This window comes from Pinus tabuliformis, chromosome Q (assembly GCF_031772625.1).
Source record: "Pinus tabuliformis cultivar Carrire ecotype Pingquan chromosome Q, CPIR1, whole genome shotgun sequence".
NCBI lineage: Eukaryota > Viridiplantae > Streptophyta > Pinopsida > Pinales > Pinaceae > Pinus > Pinus tabuliformis.
In genome coordinates, this window is record NC_142296.1 from 108,021,377 (window position 1) to 108,042,723 (window position 21,347).

Sequence of the window (21,347 nt, forward strand, 5' to 3'; positions counted from 1 at the left end):
AGTTAATGGTAAACTAGAGTGAGATAAATAAATAAATGAATGAGTAATTATTATTTCATATTGTTATCATACCATGGTGTAATCAAATAGCCAGTGTGCTCAACTTGGGTAATACATAAAATGAATATAGAACTGAGCGAGAGTTAAAAATGTTAATTTCAAACGCTATTATCCATATTTTTATTTTATATATCATTGTCCACTTTAGAGTTATGATTATCCCGTTTTTATATAATATACCACTTTTCAATTAGTTTATATTATCCTTTTTCGTTTCAAGTTTATAACTACTTTTCACTTAGTTTATATTATCTTTATTTTAAAATGATATCCTTCTTTATAGGTCAACTCTTCATTTCCTCATTTTTAATTATGATTTAATTTTAAAAATTTGTTTAAGGACATTGATTATAAAATAATATTTTCACTTCTCTATCACATTATAGACCATCATGATGATATAGACCATCATGATGATAGTAATTGAGATTTTTTAAATTATGATTTAATTTTAAACAAATCATCATAGTAATTGAGATTTGTTTAATTATGATTTAATTTTAAAAATTTGTTTAAAGAAACTTATTATAAAATAATATTTTCACTTCTCTATCACATTATACACCATCATTATAATGATGATGATAATAATTGAGATTTTTAGGGTAGAAAATGTATAAAAAAAGAGTTGCTTTGGGTGGAAGGTAGGACCCAATATTTAATATAGTATATGATTTACATATGTAAATAATGAGGTTGATGTTTGATGATAATATAAGGGATAATTGTTACTAGATCATGATCATATTATTCGGGAAGGGTTTATTATAAAAGATTTAATTATTATTATCATTATTATTTATTAATTTTTAATAGTAAAAGGCTAAAAGATTTATGAAGAAATAAAATAATTTAGAGGGAAATTTCTTTAGTTTAAAGCTTTCAATATGTCTTATACTTTTAAGTTAAGATTTAAGATTTAAGAGAGGGTTCAACAAGATGGTAGATAGAATGGAAAATGTGCAAGCCATATTAAACAAAAGTGTGTTTATCTTTTTATTATAGTAAGGGGACAAAAACATCTCCCTAACATTCTTTTAATCAAGTTTCAATCTAGAATCATGGCTCTAAATCCCACAAAGAATGTTGTCGTAGGTATTGAATACGGGGGCCTCCCCAATCTAGTGATCATGTTACTTGCATGGGGTGGACAAGAGTATTAAATGCCCCTACTTGTTCACCTCCACTCTACTCCTCATTTGGACAATGGTCATTACAACCAACATACATTTGTTTGACCCATCAATGTGTGAACCTTCGTAGTTTGGTTTGGGGTTAATGCAAGTCTCTTCCAACATGGGAAATTGTTGGTGTATTGATTTTAAATTGAGAATCAAGATAGGTGGATAATCATTCCTCTTTATGTTTGTAATGAAGTCTTGTTGTTTGGGGTAGCTTAGAGTGGTAGGAGGAAGTGGTGCCTCAGGTCACTCACACTCATTGGCATCAATCTAGTAACTTTAGTGCCCTTCTTAGATTAGAAGGGATGGTAGAGTTGTAAGCCATGTCTTGTTGTTGTTGTTTGTTCAGGGGAATGCAAGGATTGAAGAAAGGTCTCCATTTTTGTCCAAAAAGGTCTTCATTGATGTGAAAAAATGCATTGCGGAGGCCATGGGCATGTCCACCTCCTTGATTATGGAGTGGGAAAGGTGGGAGAAGACCACATAATAAAATAGCTTAAAGGCCACAAAGAAAAACACAAACATCCTCTAGAGGTTAGCAAGCACATTTTGACTTAAGGATTAAGAGAAGAAATCTTGAGCTATATTGCTTCTATTGAGGGAAAGACAATCAAAACTCTCAACCTCCTTACACACTCTCTTCAACTTGGTGGCGCACATCTTGACTCATAACAAGCTCTCTCACACACACTCAATGTAGCTAAGGACCCAACCTAGAGACTTTATTAAATCTTCTAAAGGTTATGCTAGCAACTTAACAACCTAGGTGGGCTTTGTTGTTTATGCCTACCATGTGCCTTAATTTCTATTAATTTATCTATGTTTTACTAAGTGATTCTATTGGTAAAACAACTTATCTAGGTATATACATGCAAAATTTTAAGTGTGATAGATTGGATGGAGTATGCAATGTCCCACTTTGCTTTGCATATGACTAGGATATTTATCCATGGTTGGTTCAATGGGTTGTATTACTTGTGATGTGGAAGTTAGTGATTTTTATATAAACTACTTATGTGCATATAGTTGTGTATGAGTGCATACACATATGTTATGTGTGATTATATTTGATTATGAAAATGCATGGAATGATGTTAAGTTGGTTTCTTATGTAAATGCTAACCAATTTTGTTGAGGGAGTGGAAATTGTGGGAGGTTGGCCAATTATACAAGATCCATAGATGGAGAAGTTTGATATTTCCCTAGGATAAATGTCATGAGGCTAGATAAACCAGTGATGTACAAACTCCTAACTACTATATATGAATAGTGGGATGCTATGAAACATATTTGGATAAAAATAAATGAGTTAATGTGTGAATGTTGTGAAAGCATGTTGACATAGGTCTCACAATGATGATATTTTGCTTATACTTTATAAATATCCATGTGCATATGTTGCATTATGTGTTTCATTAATTTTTTAAGAGAACTATAAGTTGGGAGTCTAAAAATAAGGTTCATGGAAGTCAGTAACTTATCATGTTGACTATTTAGAAGAACTCTAGGTTGAGAGTTAGACAATGAGGCCCACGGAGAGTCACTTATGAAGTTAAGCATTTTGATTTTGATTATGTTATACATATGTGTGTATGTGATTCATGCATGTGTAGGAGATAAAATGAAGCCTTTCCAAATTGATAACATATGGTTGTGGGACATGCCAAAAAGGCTTCGGTTTCATTATATTAGCATAAGTAGTGGCGCTTTAGATTACATGCTCATTTCCAAAAGAGAGACACAAAGGTTCTTAGGAGGCTTTGGCTTCATGTTAGGTCCCTATAATACTAATGTAGCCCCCTTATTGTTATTGTTAGTGTAACCCCCTTATTGTTATTGTTGCGCCCATGTAGCCCCCATATTGTTATTGTTGTTCCACATACAAGCCCACTATTGTTTTTTTTTTTTCTACGTAAAACTATATCTATTATATTAACAAGGAGATAGTAAACTTACATCATGACCGTAGTCAAGCACTTTGCTCCTGCAGGAGGCAGTTCTGTCCAAAACAGGCACATTTGAAAAATGTCTAATTTTGTTTCCCATGCAGGGGAATGATCTCTTAAACATGAGACAAATCAAAAACTCAAAAAAGAATTGAGGGGAATGATCACTGAAACATGAGACAATACCAGAAACCCATAACCGAGTCGCCTTACAACCGTGCCCAGTGGAGAGGGGCATCCTACAAAAAAGAGAAGCGTGGATGGCTTTTCTATTCATCAATGGGCTCTTCAATAATTCGACGCCAGCCCATATCAGGTGGTTCCTCTATCTGTGTCACATTCTGAGCTTCAGGACCCAGATCTACCATCATCGCCTCTCGCGCGCTGCCTCTTTGTTCGTTTGTTTCCCGCTGAGGGGTGTTATCCGTAGCCAGCTGAAAAGATGAAGAGGGGTCCAGGATTTCCCTCGAATTTTCTGCCTGAGTCGTTAAATCATCAGCTAAACTTTCCTCCTGAAAAACCACTGTAAAGTAGGTTGTGATCCTGGGCCTGTTTAGAGCACTGTCAAAGGTGAATATGGCGGAACCAGTGGCAGGGATAGGTCCGGGCCGAGAGTTAGAGGCTCGAGATCTTCCTCTTTTGCTGCGAGAAGAAAGCCCTCTCCTTGGAGGATGATTCAAGTCATTGGAGGATGAATTCGTTGGGGCTCTTCTCGGCTGCCCCCTGCAACTACCCAATCTAGGTCTCAATCGAGGCATCCTGCAGATGACAGTGGCCCAGATCTAGGAATGTAACTAAGGTACAATACCCTGGATGCGGCGTTGCCTACTAATTGAGCCTCCTCTGCCAAGTTTTAGCTTTTCCCCTAGGTTTTCCAAATCCCTGCTCGTGTGTAATACCCAAAACCAAACACAGATATTAGTTTCCAAGAAATAAGAACAAGAGGGCCAATTTGCGATACTTGAGCGATACTCGGGGAGGAGAATAACCAGCCTCGCAATGAAGGCCAAGACCATCAGCGCCGGGGTCCAATTCCCCTCCTTCTCCCTGAGTTTCTTTGCATGTGCTAAGGTATGCTGGTGTAGCGACAGAGCCACCGAACTATCCATCTTCCTCGGCCTTTCTCCGGCTTTAAAGTTACCAGCCTTGTCTTGGGAGTCTCCTCCCATTACTTCTCCCTTGTTGTCTTGAGCCTTCCACTGCATGCTGGTGCGTGCGAGACTTAACTCCCTCACTGTGAGCCTGGCGTTCCAGCTGATCCGGTGGTATTGCGTATCCTGAATGACGTTCATGCAAATGTGTCGTGCGCCGGGTGTAATGACCATTCCACGATTCCTGTACTGGTCGGGCAAGTGGCGTTCTGCCCCGCCCATCCGCTGTCCTGTCAACTTAACTCTCATTGCAATCACCCGCATCCGGGGACAAGCCCACTATTGTTATTGTTGTGTCCTTACATTATTATTATTATGTAGGCTTTGATTACATTGTAACCCCTTAGACTCTTATATATACAAAGGATGTCTTTTCATTTGTATCATCTGAGTAATTGTTCATTTATGTAATGTAAAGAAGGTTTTCCCCTCGAAGAGGATATTTTTTAAGCCGTTGATTTATCTTTTTGTGAGTTGGTTGCATAACATTTGGTATCAAAGCCTTGGATTCTAGGGTTTTGCTTCTTCAAACATGGCATCTTGGAATTTTTGTTATAAATTGTTTTCTACGAGGCTTCTGAAGCTGAAATTTTGACCACATGGAGCTGAAATCATGGTGAACTTTGTGTCCAAATTTCAGATCTTGGTTCGCTATATTTTCAGACATATGATCTGAGGAAATTATGGTTTTTTGCATGCTCCAGAATTAAATCTGAAATAGGTGACCTAGGGAAAATCGTCACAAAGTTCTCTCCGAGCATCATATTTTAATTTCATAAAAGGTGGATGAAAGTGCACATAATGTAGTCTTTTTTGTATCATTTTCAGGGCTGAAGGTAAAAAAAGTGACATGTGGTACGCCGTACAAGTTCACTCTATTGAACTAGTCGATAATCAGGTAATCGTGGGAGATTGGGTATAACTCTTTATTTAAGAATCCAATATCGGTCTGACTTGTGGGGTTGTGAAGAAGACTTAGAGGGATACCACAAAAAAAAATTCAGACCTTGGAGATCTGAAATTACAAAGATAAAACATTTTCAATATCGAGATCCTAAAAAGAAAGAGAAAGGTGTGTATTTTTTAATTTTGCATAACTTTTGTTTCAAAAATAATTTTGAAGTGATTCAAAGGGCATATTGAAGCATAGATATCAATATTTGGTTCTAAAATGCCTCCCAAACAAAAGAATTCTACACCCATTAAGCCCTCAGAAATCTCTACTATGACGCATGAAGAGGAAGAATTGCAACACGACATATCAAAATTATGAGACCAAGTGCAGCGAATTTCGCTCTCACAAAGAGAAACCAATGATGACATGGATGGATTAAAATGGGAAATGGATGGTATAAAAGGAAACATGGATGTTTTTAAAGTAGACATGGATGCGATGAATGTCAAGTTGGAAGGGTTGACAAAGTTATTTCAAGAAAGGCTTCCCGGTGGTGACAAGGTAATCCATGAAAATAATGATGAGGAAAAAATGAATATGAATTATGATTTTAGAGACTCTAATGTGGGGTTTAAGAACCACCAAATTCCAAATATAGATATGAGGAAGTTTTATGGCAAGGATCCAGTAACATGGATACTACAGATGGAGCAATATTTTGATCTACAAGATGTGCAACCCTCACAAAAGGTACGTATTGCATCTTTATATTTAGAACCAAATCAGTTTGTATGGTATAGATGGATTTGTTCTCGTAAACCACTTGTCACTTGGTCAATTTTTATGGAGGAAATGATAGCACATTATGAAGATACAAAGAGCAACACATTCTTTAGCCAATTGATAAATCTCAAACAAAAGGGTTCAATGGCGAAGCACATTGAAGACTTCCAAAAATTGAATATTAGGGTAACCGATATTCTAGAGGAGCATAGGATTGATGTATTCATAGGGACTTTAAAAGATAACATCCAACATGAGGTTCACCTTTGGGAACCTGATTCATTGGAGAAGGCATTCAAGGTGGCAAGAAAATTTGAAAGCAAAATTATGGCAACAAGGAAGTCTACCACTCTCATATATAAATATGGAATTGTTGCTACTCCTAGTCTTCCACAACCTACAAGGTTGACACCACAACAATTAGAGGAAAAAAGAGAAAAAGGGCTTTGTTACAGTTGTGATAGAAAATACACTAAAGGTCATGGGTGTGCTGAGAATAAATTATTCTACATTGATTGTGAAGAGGAGGAAGAAAAGGAACAAAAACCATCAAAAGAGGATGATATACACCAAGAACCAACCCTAGAGAAAGAAGAAATGAATCTGAGCATATCTTGTAATGCATTGGTAGGAATTACCACTCCTCAAACTCTCAATATAGAAGGATATATCAAGAAGAAAAAAGGTAATAGTATTGATTGATTTGGGTAGTACCCATAATTTTATTCATTGTAAGATTGCCAAGGAATTGAATTGCTTCCTATATCCAGCACCAGAGTGTTAAGTGATGGTTGAAAGTGGAGGAAATAAAATTTCTCTGGAAAGTGTCATAATATCAAGCTAACCATGGGGGAATATGTACTGAATAGTCCAATGCTTTCCATTCCAATGGGTGGTGCTGATATTGTCCTAGGAGTCCAATGGTTACGATATTTGGGGATGATAGCTTTCAATTTTCAAGAACTTTTCCTGAATTTGTTTTAGGAAGGAAAGGAAGTTGAATTAAGGGCATCGTAGGGAAAACAAGAAATATAATAAGCTCTCATGGCATGACAAAGCTTCTGAATAAAGAACAACGGGGTGTAATTGCATAATTATGCTCACTAGAGGTTCAAACATCGAAATCATCTATTTCTCTAGATCTCCAATAAGTCTTGGACAATCATTCCAAGGTGTTTGAGACTCTCAAAGGCCTCCCACCTATTTGTGATCATGATCATACTATTCATTTGATTCCAGGAAGTGTACCTCCAAACATGGGGCCTTACAAATATCCTTATAACCAAAAGAGTGAAACTGAACATATGGTTGCATAAATGTTAGAGGTTGGTATAATTAAACCTAGTAAAAGTTCTTTCTTTTCTCTAGTAGTATTGGTGCACAAGAATGATGGATCATGGTGTATGTGTTCGGATTATAGGGAGCTCAACAAGCTCACTCTTAAAGATAAATTTCCCATTCCTGTCATTGATGAATTGTTGGATGAATTACCTGGAGAAATTTACTTCACCAAGTTGGATCTTTTTTCAGAATATCATCAAATTAGAATGAAGACTGAAGACATTCTGAAAACAACATTCAGAACTCATGAGGGTCATTATGATTTTTTGTTCATTCCTTTTGGCCTTACTAATGCACATTCCACATTTCAAGGATTGATGAATTCCATTTTCAAACCCACCCTTAAAAAAATTGTGTTAGTATTTTTTAATGACATACTAATCTACAACGAGTCTTGGAAGGATCATGTTCAACTTGTTGACAAGGTGCTCAAACTATTAGAGGAGAAACAATTATATGCAAAAACCTCCAAATGTTTGTTTGGAGTATAGGAGGTGGAATATTTGGGTCATATTGTGTCTCATGAGGATGTTAAGGTAGACCCTAATAAAATTAAAGCCATTAAGGAATGGAAAATCCCCATAACCATAAAGCATATTCAAGGATTTATCGAGTTGACAGGGTATTATCACAAGTTTGTTAAGAATTATGGGAGAATAGTGGTACCTCTAACATCATTACTGAAGTAAGATGCATTTTCTTGAACTCCAAAAGCAACAAAGGCCTTTGAACATCTTAAGGAGGCAATGTGCCAAGCACCGGTCTTAGGTACGCCAGACTTCAAATTTTTTTGTTGTTGTGGAATGTGATGCCTTAGGAAATGGTATTGGTGTTGTTTTAATGCAAGAAGGAAGACCCATTGCTTTTGAAAGTCGTCCAATCAAAGGAAAGTATTTACACAAACCTATTTATGAGAAGGAAATGTTCACAATACTGCGTGCACTAAATCAATGACGACCTTACCTAATGGGAAGAAACTTCAAGGTAAAAACATATCATGTGATCCATAAACTGTCGTGGATATTCCACTGGACATTTCGTTACCACATATCTGATAATATTATATTAAAAATATGAGATTCTACACTATTACAATTTTATTTAATTTCTAGATCTGTAAAATTAACTGTAATTAGTGGATGCATGTAAAAGTAAATCAAGAAGAAAAGTAGAGAATGACAACATAATCTCACACTCACACATAATAGACAAGATATGCTCTCTGGGAAACCCTTTCGGGAGAAAATCCAGCTGGAAGGTGTGTTGGAAATAATACTGAGAGGGGGGGTGAATCTGTATTATCAAGTCAAGTATTCCTTTTTCAAAATCAAATGATATACACTACTTCAGTTAATTAAACCCGTGTATATACACAACTATGCATAAGGAAACCCACGTATACAAAGCAAACTCTTAATTTACTTTATCTTTCTAATGTTGATTGTTAATCTGTGTTTCAGAATCAAATAACCAGTAACTGGAAACAGTAAAACAGAGCAGAAAGACAATCACACACAAGAACACAAGATATAAGGTGGAAACCCAATGTGGGTGAAAACCACTTGCTACAATTCGTCTCTATCTTCATTTAAATTAGAAACTTCTTTTACAATGTACTGGTGCAGTCCTTTACCAGTACGTAGGCTGCAACCTGCAGAGAGCTACAACCGTCTCTCGTTCTCCAGCTTCTCCTGGAAGGGAGCTACAACCCACTTAGCTCTTGCACTAGCCAAGATACTAGTACGTAGGTGCTGGCCTACAGAAGGCTACAACCTTCTCTTTCTTCCAGGGACCACGTTTCATAAATTTTCAGACTGGATCCTTGAACATCAATCAATCATCAAGTATATCTGCATCAAACAATCTCCTTTTCCCCAATTAGCACTGAATCAAGTAGACACTTCTCTGACGACTGTACCCAGATCACAGTAACAGTAACCACACACCAAATCTGAACCCAGAACACTGTAGTAATAAACAGAAGCAGCTAGATCACAACTCAAAAGATATACGCTGCTTTAATAACCTGAAACCTGCGTACATATGCTTCTGTTGTTGGAACAACCTGCGTATACGCTCCTTCGCTTCACTGAACCAGTGTGTATACGTGCCTTTGCTTCACTGAACCTGCGTACAGATCTATAAAGGATAATTCGCTCTTTCAGATATTCAAACACTAATTAACCCAGATTATCAGACTTATAGATCAAGCAAGCGCCACATATAGCAGATCAAAATCATACAAAGATACTATCATTCAAGCTCAAAGATTAAGACCCATCAATAGAACTTATCCTTCTCTTTGCGCTAAGGTTCCTCCTTCATTCAGATCTAGGTCTGCACCATTACACAATTACCAGTATTCCAGATCTAGCACTTTATCAGATATTCAATAATAATTTAGATGATCCTTTGCCACATGATCTCCTTCCTTTTTTATAGTTTTAGGCCTTCCACAATACCATGGGCCAAAACCATAATAAACCAATACCACGGACCCAATACTTGGGATCAACACTTCTGACGAGGTACCATGGTCCAAAACCATAGGTTCAAATGCCAAGGACTAACTACCACGGACCAAAGGTAAGTTCTCCAACATATACGCGCTTTTCTTTGCATGAAAGTGCGTGTATACGCATACGTGTCTTTGAAACGTCTAACCCGCATGTATACGCGTCTTCGTCTAGATGAACATGTGTATATGTCTTTTTCTTCATTCTAAAAGCCTGAACTAAGATCTGTTACCAAAGAGAGTTGCCATCAAGGACAACACCTGTGCCATAGCTCCAAACCTGTGCCATAATGCCAACAAGGTGAGGTCGCTTCGCTCTCTTTCTCTATATGGAAATATGGCTGTAGATACAAAGAAGTAATGTGTGTGGCCTGTGGGCTGCTACAGTGCACAGATCCTCTCTATGTGCTCTACCTCCTATCTCTCTTGTCTATCTTTGCTAAAAAATGGAACAAAATGCTCTCGAACGAATGGAATGCCTCTTCCTCCTAGTGGCCCTGTTATAACACAACCCGATAGCCTACTAGTGGTTAAGCTTGACTACATCAACTCTTAACTAGAGTTACAAAATAGACTTTTATAGAGTATTTTACGTCACAAACATGTGGCTAGCCCCTTTTCCATGAATAATGGGGGCTAACGCGACATCCTCCCGAACTATAGGTGTGAAAACAGGAAGGTCAACTTCTGAGTGGCATAAATTTTGCATACGGACTTCGATTGACGCGATTCTTGTGCAGTTGGAAAGCTCTTTGTGTGTAGAATAGCTTTAAAAGGTGATGATATTTGGCATAAAATTTTTGCCCCCAAAATACGTCATTTTATGCCTCAAAATGCTCCCAGAAGGTTTCAAACCCTGTTTCACCAAATTGGGTCCTACTGGAAAAAACGGTCCTGTGAGCTGATTCTTCCACTTTTTCCACTCCATATGCATCAAGATGGATGAAAAAAAAATATAATGATCCAATTCGGATCATCATGGTAGTCTTAAATACTTTTTGGAATAAATATTATATTTAGAAGAGTAGAAAAAATGGGTGACAAAGATGTTGGGTTATGACTTTGAAATCATCTTCAAAAAAGGGAAGCAAAATGTTGTTGCAGATGTACTATCAAGAAAGGAGGAAGATGTGGAAGCATTTCCTTGTTCCATTTCTATTATCCAACCTGAGTGGTTAATCGAAGCAAGGGATGAATGGAAGAATGATGAAGATGTGTGGTCACTCATTCAAAAGTTGCAGCAAGATCCCAATACATTTGATACATTTAGCTATAAAAATGATTCATTATGGTACAAAGATTGCTTATATATTTATAAGAATTCCCAAATCAAACAAAATATTCTTTTGGAATTTCACACCTCTCCCATAGGAGGGCACTTTAGATTTTTAAAAAGTTACCATAGGGTCAAGAAGGATTTTTTTTGGGATGGCCTTAAATTTGATATTCAATTTTTTTTGGCAGAATGTTTGGTTTGCCAACAAAATAAAGTTGAGACAATTAAGACCCCTGGTTTGTTACAAGCTTTAGTCATTCCAAGGAAATGTTGGGAGGAGGTCTCAATGGATTTTATCACAGGTTTACCCAATTTTGAAGGAAAGAGTATCATCATGGTGGTAGTTGATAGACTTACCAAGTATGCACACTTTTGCACATTATCTCATCGTTTTTAAGCCAATACAATTGCTATTGTATTTATGGAAACAATTCAAAAACTTCATGGAAAATTAAAGATTATAGTAAGTGACAGAGATCCCATTTTCATTGGAAATTTTTGGACGAAATTATTTTCTTGTCTTAGTACTCAATTAGCTCATAACTCATCTTATCATCCTCAATCTAATGGGAAAACTGAGATAGTGAACAAATGTTTGGAAGGATATCTTAGTTGCTTTGTATCTGATAAACAAACATAATGGGTCAAGTGGTTCCCTCTAACTGAATGGTGGTATAACAATTCCTTCTATATTGCAGCAAAAATGACCCCATTTATGGAACTTTATGGATATCATCCACCATCCATCACATCATCTTTAAGAGAAAATTCCAAGGTTCAAGCAGTGGAATATCACATCAAGCATCAACAACAAGTTCTCCAACTCTTAAAGGATAACCTCACTATGGCGCAAAATCGAATGAAACAACAGGAAAATCAGCATTGTAGTGAAAGAAATTTCGATGTAGGTGACTGGGTATTTTTATGGCTACAACCATACAAACAAATATCTCTCAAGAAAGCTAAGAAGGATAATCAATTATCACCAAAGTACTACAGTCCTTACAAGGTGTTGAAAAATATTGGTACTATGGCATACAAATTGGAGCTTCCTACATCTTCTCGAGTACACCGAGTTTTCCATGTTTAGGTTATTGGTGACAAGCTTCCAGTTCAAACAATGTTGCTAGAACTTGATGAAGAAGGAAAAATCATATTTGAGCCTGAAGCAGTCATGGAAACAAGAACCCGACAACTATAAAATCGATCAATTTTAGAGTATCTCATTAAGTGGAAGAACTTACCCGTTGAAGATTCCACATGGGAGGATGAGAATTTTATACAGAAGCATCCAGAACTACTCAAGCATTGAGGACAACACTTTTTTGAAGGAGAGGGGCATGTTAGGTCCCTATAATATTAGTGTATCCCCCTTATTGTTATTGTTAGTGTAGCCCCTTATTGTTATTGTTGTGCCCATGTAGCCCCCATATTGTTATTGTTGTGCCCCATAGAAGCCCACTATTGTTATTTTTGTGCCCTTACATTATTATTGTTATGTAGGCCATGATTATATTGTGACCCCTTAGAATCCTATATATACAAAGGAGGTATTTTTATTTGTATCATCCGAGAATTATTCATTTATGTAATGTAAAGGAGGTTTCCCCCTCGAAGAGGATATTTTTTAAGTCATTGATCTAAATTTTTTTTATTTGGTTGCATAACACTTCATTATTTTAGAATGAGTCATGGTGCTTTGGCTCAGCCACTTAGTCCCATGATAGGAAAGAAGTCTTAAGATTGAGGTACATAGTTTCTTTACTAAATATGTGGGATAAGGAAGTTGAGTAGTTTGACAACACCATTTTATTTAAAGGTGAAGGTGATTTGGTTTGTCAAAATTTCCTACTATGAGCACTTTTACCATGGGAATAAAGGGATACATGTTAATATTTTTTCCAATTAAGGGAAAAAGTCAACCTCCTATGGATTGAATGCAAGTCCCTCTATGTTTTTAGAGAGGTGGTACTCTTTATGAACATACTCAAATAACTTGAAATACAATTAAAACATTAACACATGCACTTATGAGTGGACCAAGTTTTTTTTCAAGAATGCAAGGAAAGGAGTAACAACATATATAAAAGTTAAATTTTAATTACGATATCCATCCATTCCATCAAATCAATAAAATATCATTGAAGCATATCAAAAGGGTAGACACAAGATAAAGAAGTTAAAATGTATAAAGGGTAGACATAAGATAAAGAAGTTCAGATATCAGAGAGCGATAGAATGATTTCATTCATATAAAATCATGAAGAGCATGGGAAAAACATTCATGAGATTCATGTAAGTTTAAACAAGCTTTTGAACCACAAATGAACCACTCTCCTGAAAAGGAGCTCTCTACGAGAGTAAAAAAATATTACATATTTAAGTTTTGAAAATGCCTGGTGCTTAAGGCACTTAACAAAATACTGAGACTTAATCACAAATTTAAATGCATTTGTCCCAAGGGGGAATGGGGTTGGGCTCCCATGAACTATAACATAAATAAGATACAAAACGTGGAAGGATGGAATTTCCCTCATGCTGAAGTCTCTGCTGCCTTTTATTATTGAAGTTGATTTCGTTACAATGATTGTTCAATAGATATTTGGGATGAATGACATTTTGGAGTGATTTCATTAACAATTATTCAATATAATTTTTCATGGGAGGAATTGTGATATCCATTTTGACATGTTGATTATCCTCCTCAATTTCCTGGGCATCCTCAAGCAATTGTTCAACTAGAGTAGATTGATCTTCATTTACATTGACAAAAGTAACTAGTGACTTTTTAATTTCCTCTTCAAAAAAATCAATTATATTGTCAAATTCTGACCCCATTGAATCCTTTATATATTTCAACTCATCCTTCAATATATCCTTTGGAATTAATGTAGAATCTCTTATCATGCAAGGATCATATAGATCAACAACAACTTTGATTTCCTTGAGAAAGACATCACTTCTATAATTTTATTATATTCAGAAATAATATCCTCTAGTATATTAATTTTTTCGGACCATCCAACTTGGATCTGTTTTAGTCTTTTGGGTTTAGGGAGATTCTGTTGTGATCTTCGTAATTTGTTGAGTGCACTGAGCTTTTGAAAAAATGTATATAATTGATTATCTACAAAATGCCAATCATGCTCGAGGTATTTTTTAAGCCAGTCAATTAAGGAGGAAACTCTTTGTGCTAGATTTCTTAAATGGGAAGCTATTTCCTATACATCTTCAATAGTTTTCAATTTCTTAGTAATATTATTAATAGTATAATATTTAACTCCGTTAAGGAGGTGGGCTACTTTTCTAATCCTGCAAGTTGTCCCAGGGGTGGATACTACTGCTACCGGTTCTTGTATTACAAGAGGAGTCATAAATAAAGGAACATGACTAAGAGCTTCTTCAAGCTCTTTTATTCCTTCTTATAACCTCTTGCTCAGTGACTGAATGAGCCAACACTTCTGTTGTGGTTTGATATAATTTCAAGAGCCCTGTGGCTTTGACTTCCGAAACATCAACATCCATTTTGTATGACCAATAACTCTTTTATTGTGAACCTTCACCCTATCAATTCTTAACTTCTTGGTACTTTTGTCATAACTTGTATTCTACAAGGTAACATGGTGATATTCAAAAGTGGTTGTATCTTCATTAATTTATTCAATTATTCTTCGGTTTTTAGTCATGTAGGATGAAATCCAATCAAGTAATCCAATAATTGTTGGCTCACTAAGATGTCTTTTTACAGGCAATCCTAATCCCTACATTAGTTGTCAACCCGAGGTAAGTCTTTTTATCTCAAGAGTGCCAGCACAATATATGCAGTGAATCTAGAGGTTATCTAATGATGAATCAATGCAATCACTAATGGCTAACTCTTCAATTCATCTGAAAAGAACTGTCTATGGAAGAAATACTCTTAATACACTCTGCAATTCTATGCAACTTGTTCTGAAATCAATTGAAACTGAATGAAATAAAAATTACACTTGGAATTGTTCAAATAAACTTAAGACTAATCAAGTAACGAAACTATAACTATTGAACAACATTGTTAATCTATAACACCCCAAATCAACTTGCAATTCCCAATTGAACAACAACAGTAATTGAACAACAATCAACAATCAGTAATTGAACAACAAATAACGATAAAGGATTCCTAGATAGCAAACGATCTATATTGCAATCTATAGAAGTTAACCAGTCTTATCTCCAAGATCTATGATAACATCTATTCAAATGAACAACAATCTGCTATCAACACTAATTCACTCATTCCAATCAAAGCGCTACTTAAGTATGTCACACGGCTTCACTCTAAATCTAATTGAACATCAATATGAATCAATATCACAAACCTTTATAATAAATGAAATAACTGAACATTAAATCAATAGTAAAGAATAAATATAAAAACTATTACACAAAGGAGCAATAGAACTTCTTGTGACTGGGCCCAGAGTTGCCAGAAGCCTCTTCTTAATAAGAAATCAGAATACGAAGATGCATCAAACACAACCTCCTTTCATTAATTGCAAGTAACAGCTAATAGAGTCACCGATAAAACAACGTATATGTTTTCAAAAAGAATAATTACAGATTATCAAAGTCTGAACTATATCTAATTGCCTTTCGGCCCTATATATAACATAAAAGAGTAATTGGATAAAAGTGAATCCTCAGGATCAGGGGATCCTGAGGATTTCACAATATATAATCTGATCATGTGATAAAATAGCATTGTTCGAGCTGATCTCCCGCTTCCTTGTCTACCCAAGACGTTGTTGCTTTTCCATTTTATGGCCTCGTGCTGTTCTGTCAACTGAACGGCTTTTGCCCAGTCCACATCTCTGCACACAAAGATAGCAAAGAATCAATTTTTCGTACTAGATTTGCCTATTCTATCACCAAATAGTTTCATCCAACTTTAACTGATATTTTCCTCATTTTAATCTATAAACAGAGATAATCGTATAAGGATGAATGATAAATGAAGCATTTTACGAAGAGAAATCATACCTTTTTCTTGTCCCAACATACTCCCCAGCTTACCTTGTTGCACGTCCTCATGCAAGTGAATAGTTTAGATGCAACTGAGTTAGGGAATAAGCAGGATATACTTCCTCCTTGTAATTCCTAAAACCATTCTTTTGCTTAAGGATAACGAAAGCCTAGGTTACCTCATGATCCTTCAAGTTATAGTCACTGCGGTATTGATCAGGAGGATACCATATGATTGGGGTTCTGTAACAACATCCTATCCAATCTGGCCCCATTGTTAAAATCATATTACTATATTTATAAAAACGAGAAGAGGCAGCTTGGAAGTTTCGATATCCAAATGGCTCTCGGCCCCTCACAGTGTTACTGGAGACTTCCCACCTCTGCCTTGATGTAGACAAGGCTTCTTCCTTAATGTCCTGGAAGTATTCCTTTCCGGCCTGAATAATATCAGTATGGAGTGGCCCCAATTTGCCTACAACATCGTCTCGCTTCATAAACTGTTTATGCCTGACAGATAGGAGTAATGGCTGTGTAGGCTCCCCTCTGACCCATAGGTCAATGCCATACTCACGTCTTCTGAAAGTGTTGTGAGCCTTGGCCCATTTTAGCTAATTGGCAGCGAATGAGAGGAACGCCTGAAATTGGATGTCTCCTATAAAAGGGCCAGGGTGGCTATCCCTGTCATCTTCTAAAACAAAATTATGCATATAGAGTTCACAAAGGAGGTGCTGAACCTTCTCATCATGCTCTCTGAAGCATTTGATAAAGTCGGGAGTGGTTTTGATCTCTACCGGTTTACCAGCCTTAACGGCCTTAACTTTTAACAGGAGGTATCTTTCCATGAGAAATAAAGCATAATTTGTGGCGGGAGCTCGGCAAGATAGGGTGTCTGAATAAAGAGAGCAGACAGTCTCCATTTGCTCTCTAGCTTTTTGCAATTGACCCTCTAATCTTTCAACCTTCTTTTGCTCAGCCTTATACTGAGCAAAGGTCTCATCTTCAGTCCTGGTAAGTGCTTCAAACTTCTTCCTTAACCCTTGATGTTCATGCAGAGGGACCACCTTTTCCTTGTGCTGAGCCAGTTCCTGTTGAACCATCAGTAGCTCATTCTACAATTTTCTGATGATGACCTCTTACCAAGGGGCGTAAAGGGGTGTTTCATCTATTTAGGCCTCTCCATACTGGGTCTCTGTAGGGTCAGTTTGCACAGCAGCTTCAACTGCTTATTGAATTATACAATAAACTCAAACATCTTCTTCAACATATGTTTGGACAGCAGTGTCTGCAGTGGGGTGGTCTGTTTGAGTTCCCTGCGAAAAGATACAGGGGTCCTCAGTTTGCATGGCAATGTCTTCTATCATAGCTAGCTCAGTCTGGGTTTCTTTTGGACAGACCACAAGAAACTCTATCTGAGTCTCAGCATCCTTCGCAGAACATTGTTCTGTTTGCGTTCCTGCAGTTTCCATTTCTACTTTCAATTTCCTAGTTCTGGTTGCCTCTTTTAACCAATGTTTCAGTTGCCTGATTACTTGCTTTTGTTTTCTGTACTTTCTGAGCATCTTTCTAAGCCTAGCTCTATAGTAATTTTCTAGTCTAGGGCCTTCTTCTGACAGTGGGTTAGCTGCGTTATCCTCTGTATCCTATATAGGCTGTACTATGTCATCATCAGGGATGTTCCCGATTGGAACTGTGTCTTTTGGTGGAATTTCTCCTTCCAAATCGTTGCTATTGAATGGGAAACTTATCTTTAATAATGAGCTTGTTGATCTCCCTATAATTCGAACACATGCGCCATGATCCATCCTTCTTGTGCACCAATACTACTGGAGCAGAGAAAGAACTTTGACTCGGTTGAATAATACCAGCCTCTAGCATGTCTGCAACCATACGTTCAATTTCACTCTTTTGGGCATAGAGATATCTATACAACCTGATGTTTGGAGGAACACTTCCTGGAATCAGATGAATAGCATGATCATGATCCCGAATAGGTGGGAGACATTTGGGAGTCTCAAATACCTTGGAATGATTGTCCAAGACTTTTTGGAGATCTGGAGAAATAAATGGTTCCAATGTGGAAACGTCTAGCGAACATAATTGTGCAAAAATATATACAAGAAACTATAGTTCGTCCTCTTTCTGTACCTGTATTTCGTTTTCAGGAGATTCCAATGCAATGGTATCTCCTGAACAATTATCATTCTCGGGGTCTTCTCCTTTGTAGGCCTCATCCACAGGGGACTTCGAAAAGGGAGTATCACTTGGTTGATTGACATCTCTCAAGTTTTCATCTTCAGGGTTTCCTTCTGCTGGGGGGTCCACTGGATCGGTGCCTACTGTCTGAGTTTCTTTTCTGCTGGCTTCTCCTTCATGTACCTCAACTTTGAGGGGTGTTTCCATAGAAGGAATTGACTCCCTCTGTTCCTCCATGGCATCAGTGCATGGCTGGGTTTGCTCATGACTGGGGCTGTCAGTAGGGACCAACCGGTCAGGGGTACAACTCTGTTTTCCAATGCTCCCTGGCTGTTCTCTACCTTCAATAAACACTCCCATTCTTCCCAATGCCCTGGCCACTTCGTCCTCATAGTCTTCCAAAGGAGGGTCTTGCGGACTAAGAGGAGGTGTGCAGGATGGTCGGCTTCCTCTGCTTGGATTGGGATGCGCCGCTGGGCTTTCACTCGCACAGAGTGCCTACGCTTAGCGGATTCTAAGGGTGCAGAGGGATTCTTTCTCTTTAGTATTCTCTTTGGGCCTGGGGTTCTTGGCCCTTGCTGCTTTGTTTCCACATTTTCTGGGGGTGGAGCCAAGGTAGGATTTATGATACTGTCCCATGTTAATTGTTTTTGGGCCAATCTATTTGTGATAATTAATTTAATTAACCCATGATGGCTGACTACACTATGTGGGTCCTTAGTTGTCCTTACCTGCCGGGCGACATCATGTAACAGGGAATTCAGATAAAATGGTAAATTAACTGAAATACTTTGCTTTAAAATAGCTAGGAGTTTCAATTTTCGGGGCTTTACCACATTGTGTTGGCTGTCGCAGGTGATGTATCTTTGGACGATGACCGCCAGTTCTTGCAACGGTTGCCGTAACGCCGAAGGATGAATTCCCTTCCCTGTTCATACCAACCGCTCGCACGGGTCCTAGAATGCTTCAATTGCGCTGTATAAAAGGATGTGTTTATCTACCCATTTCACCCCTTCTGCCGGAAGTCCGGTGACTTCAGCTAGGACTTCTTCAGAAACCATCATGCTTATGCCTTTTACCACTGTACTACCATTCTGTAGATTTTGCAGAAATTCCAGCATTAGCTCCTCATGAAATCCCTGCAATCTGTTTAAATACTGCAGCCAGCCAGTGCGTTCAAGGATTTCGCGAGCTTGATCCGACACCATCAGTACTGGAGGTTCACTCCGAATAGCTCTTTCGCCCATGGCTGCTGCACTTGAGGCTGGTTCTCCTATATACAATTGTGTTTTACCCCTGTAATGCAAAACAATAGCAATGTATATTACAACAATTAATAGGGAAATGACGCTGCTTGGACAATTATTATCATTTTTAGTTAAGTCATTCATCCTATCAGCCATACTTAACGCAAAATCGTAAGTTCGCATGCCCGCCATAATGGTTGCCATTCTTCATCCAATCGGAATTTCCTGCTAATTATTACACATTCATGCTCATCATGCAGTTCGTACTCCGGAGGTAATCCAAATGATTGTCACATAGTTATCCATAACTGTGATACATGCCGTGCATACGCAGGCCATCCCCCCTCTGACGAGAAAAGGGCGTCCACGTCCTTTCAGCACGCGAAAAGCAAGCAAATAGACTAATGCGAAATAAATGCCGACAACCAATCTAAAAACACAACACGCAAATCAGTAAAGCATTTAAGCAATATTCGTCGTCAGATGTGAATTGGCCAAATCAAATAAAAACAACAATTTTAAGTCATTATGTCAAAGATCTTTACCATGAGTAGAATTAATCACATCAACATAATCGGCGGTATGTGTTTAATGACTGTCATTTAATGATCGGACGTATGGAATATAATGAATATAGATTAAAGTCACCATGATATTCGGCTTGTAAAAGTGCTATCTAAATGGAAATTCTCGTTAGAAATAAATTCTAATAAGAGCTAGATAACATATGGCAATATAAGATGATACTCCAATACCACAAGTAGAGCCACTGCTGCCAGCAGGCATTCATAGCCTCGACAGGGTTGCTTTTTAACCCCCCCAAATGAGCCAGAGTCCTTCTTACAGTTAATTCTTCTTTTCTTTGTCATAAAGAGACCACTATGCTGGCATGGTGACCAGATAACCATAGTGCCACTCACCAGGGTGTAACAAAGTGATCAGGCTGGCTCGTGATGAGACCCCCTGTTCTTTTAACATATTAATTATCAAGAAGGTCATTGCCTTGGTTTGGTAGCCAAATTGGAATGTCACCTGTTACATCCTTATGATCATGGTAGGCTGGCTCATGATGAGACCCCCTATCCTCTTTAGACAATGTTTTAAGCATTTTGATATTTTATTTTTCTTTTGGAATTCTTATTGTAGAAAAAGGGAGGCTCATTTGCTCCTTAAGAGTCAGGGATGGTGTAAGAAGTAAAAAGATGCCAATGAAAGTGTTATACTCTTATCCCCTTATCATTATATCAATGAGTTTTATCCATTTGGGAGTATAAACATAAGCCAACATGGATTAAGGATAATGAATCATTTCATGATGTGTCCAAAAGAAAAGATGTTCAGGCAGTCATTGTAAAGATACACCGTATTAGCTTATGGATAAATATAACCATCAAAAGGATTTTATAAATCATAATGATATTATTATTACCATTTTTCTTTAGAAGAGGCACAAAATGATTCAAATGGTGCTTATTTGCAATACAAAAGAAGAAGATAAAATGGCATAATGATCAAGAAAAAAATGAGAAAAATCACAATTTAGCTTCTTAAAAGGTGTTGTTCAATCGATTGAACGACAATCGTTCAATTGTTTGAACGGCAAAATCAAGATAGAAAATGAAACGTGTTGTTCAATTGATTGAACGACAATCATTCAATCGTTTGCACAGTGAAATCAATCAAAAACAAAAAGTGATGTTCAATCAATTAAGCGGCGGTTGTTCAATTGTTCGAATGACAAAATCAAAATAA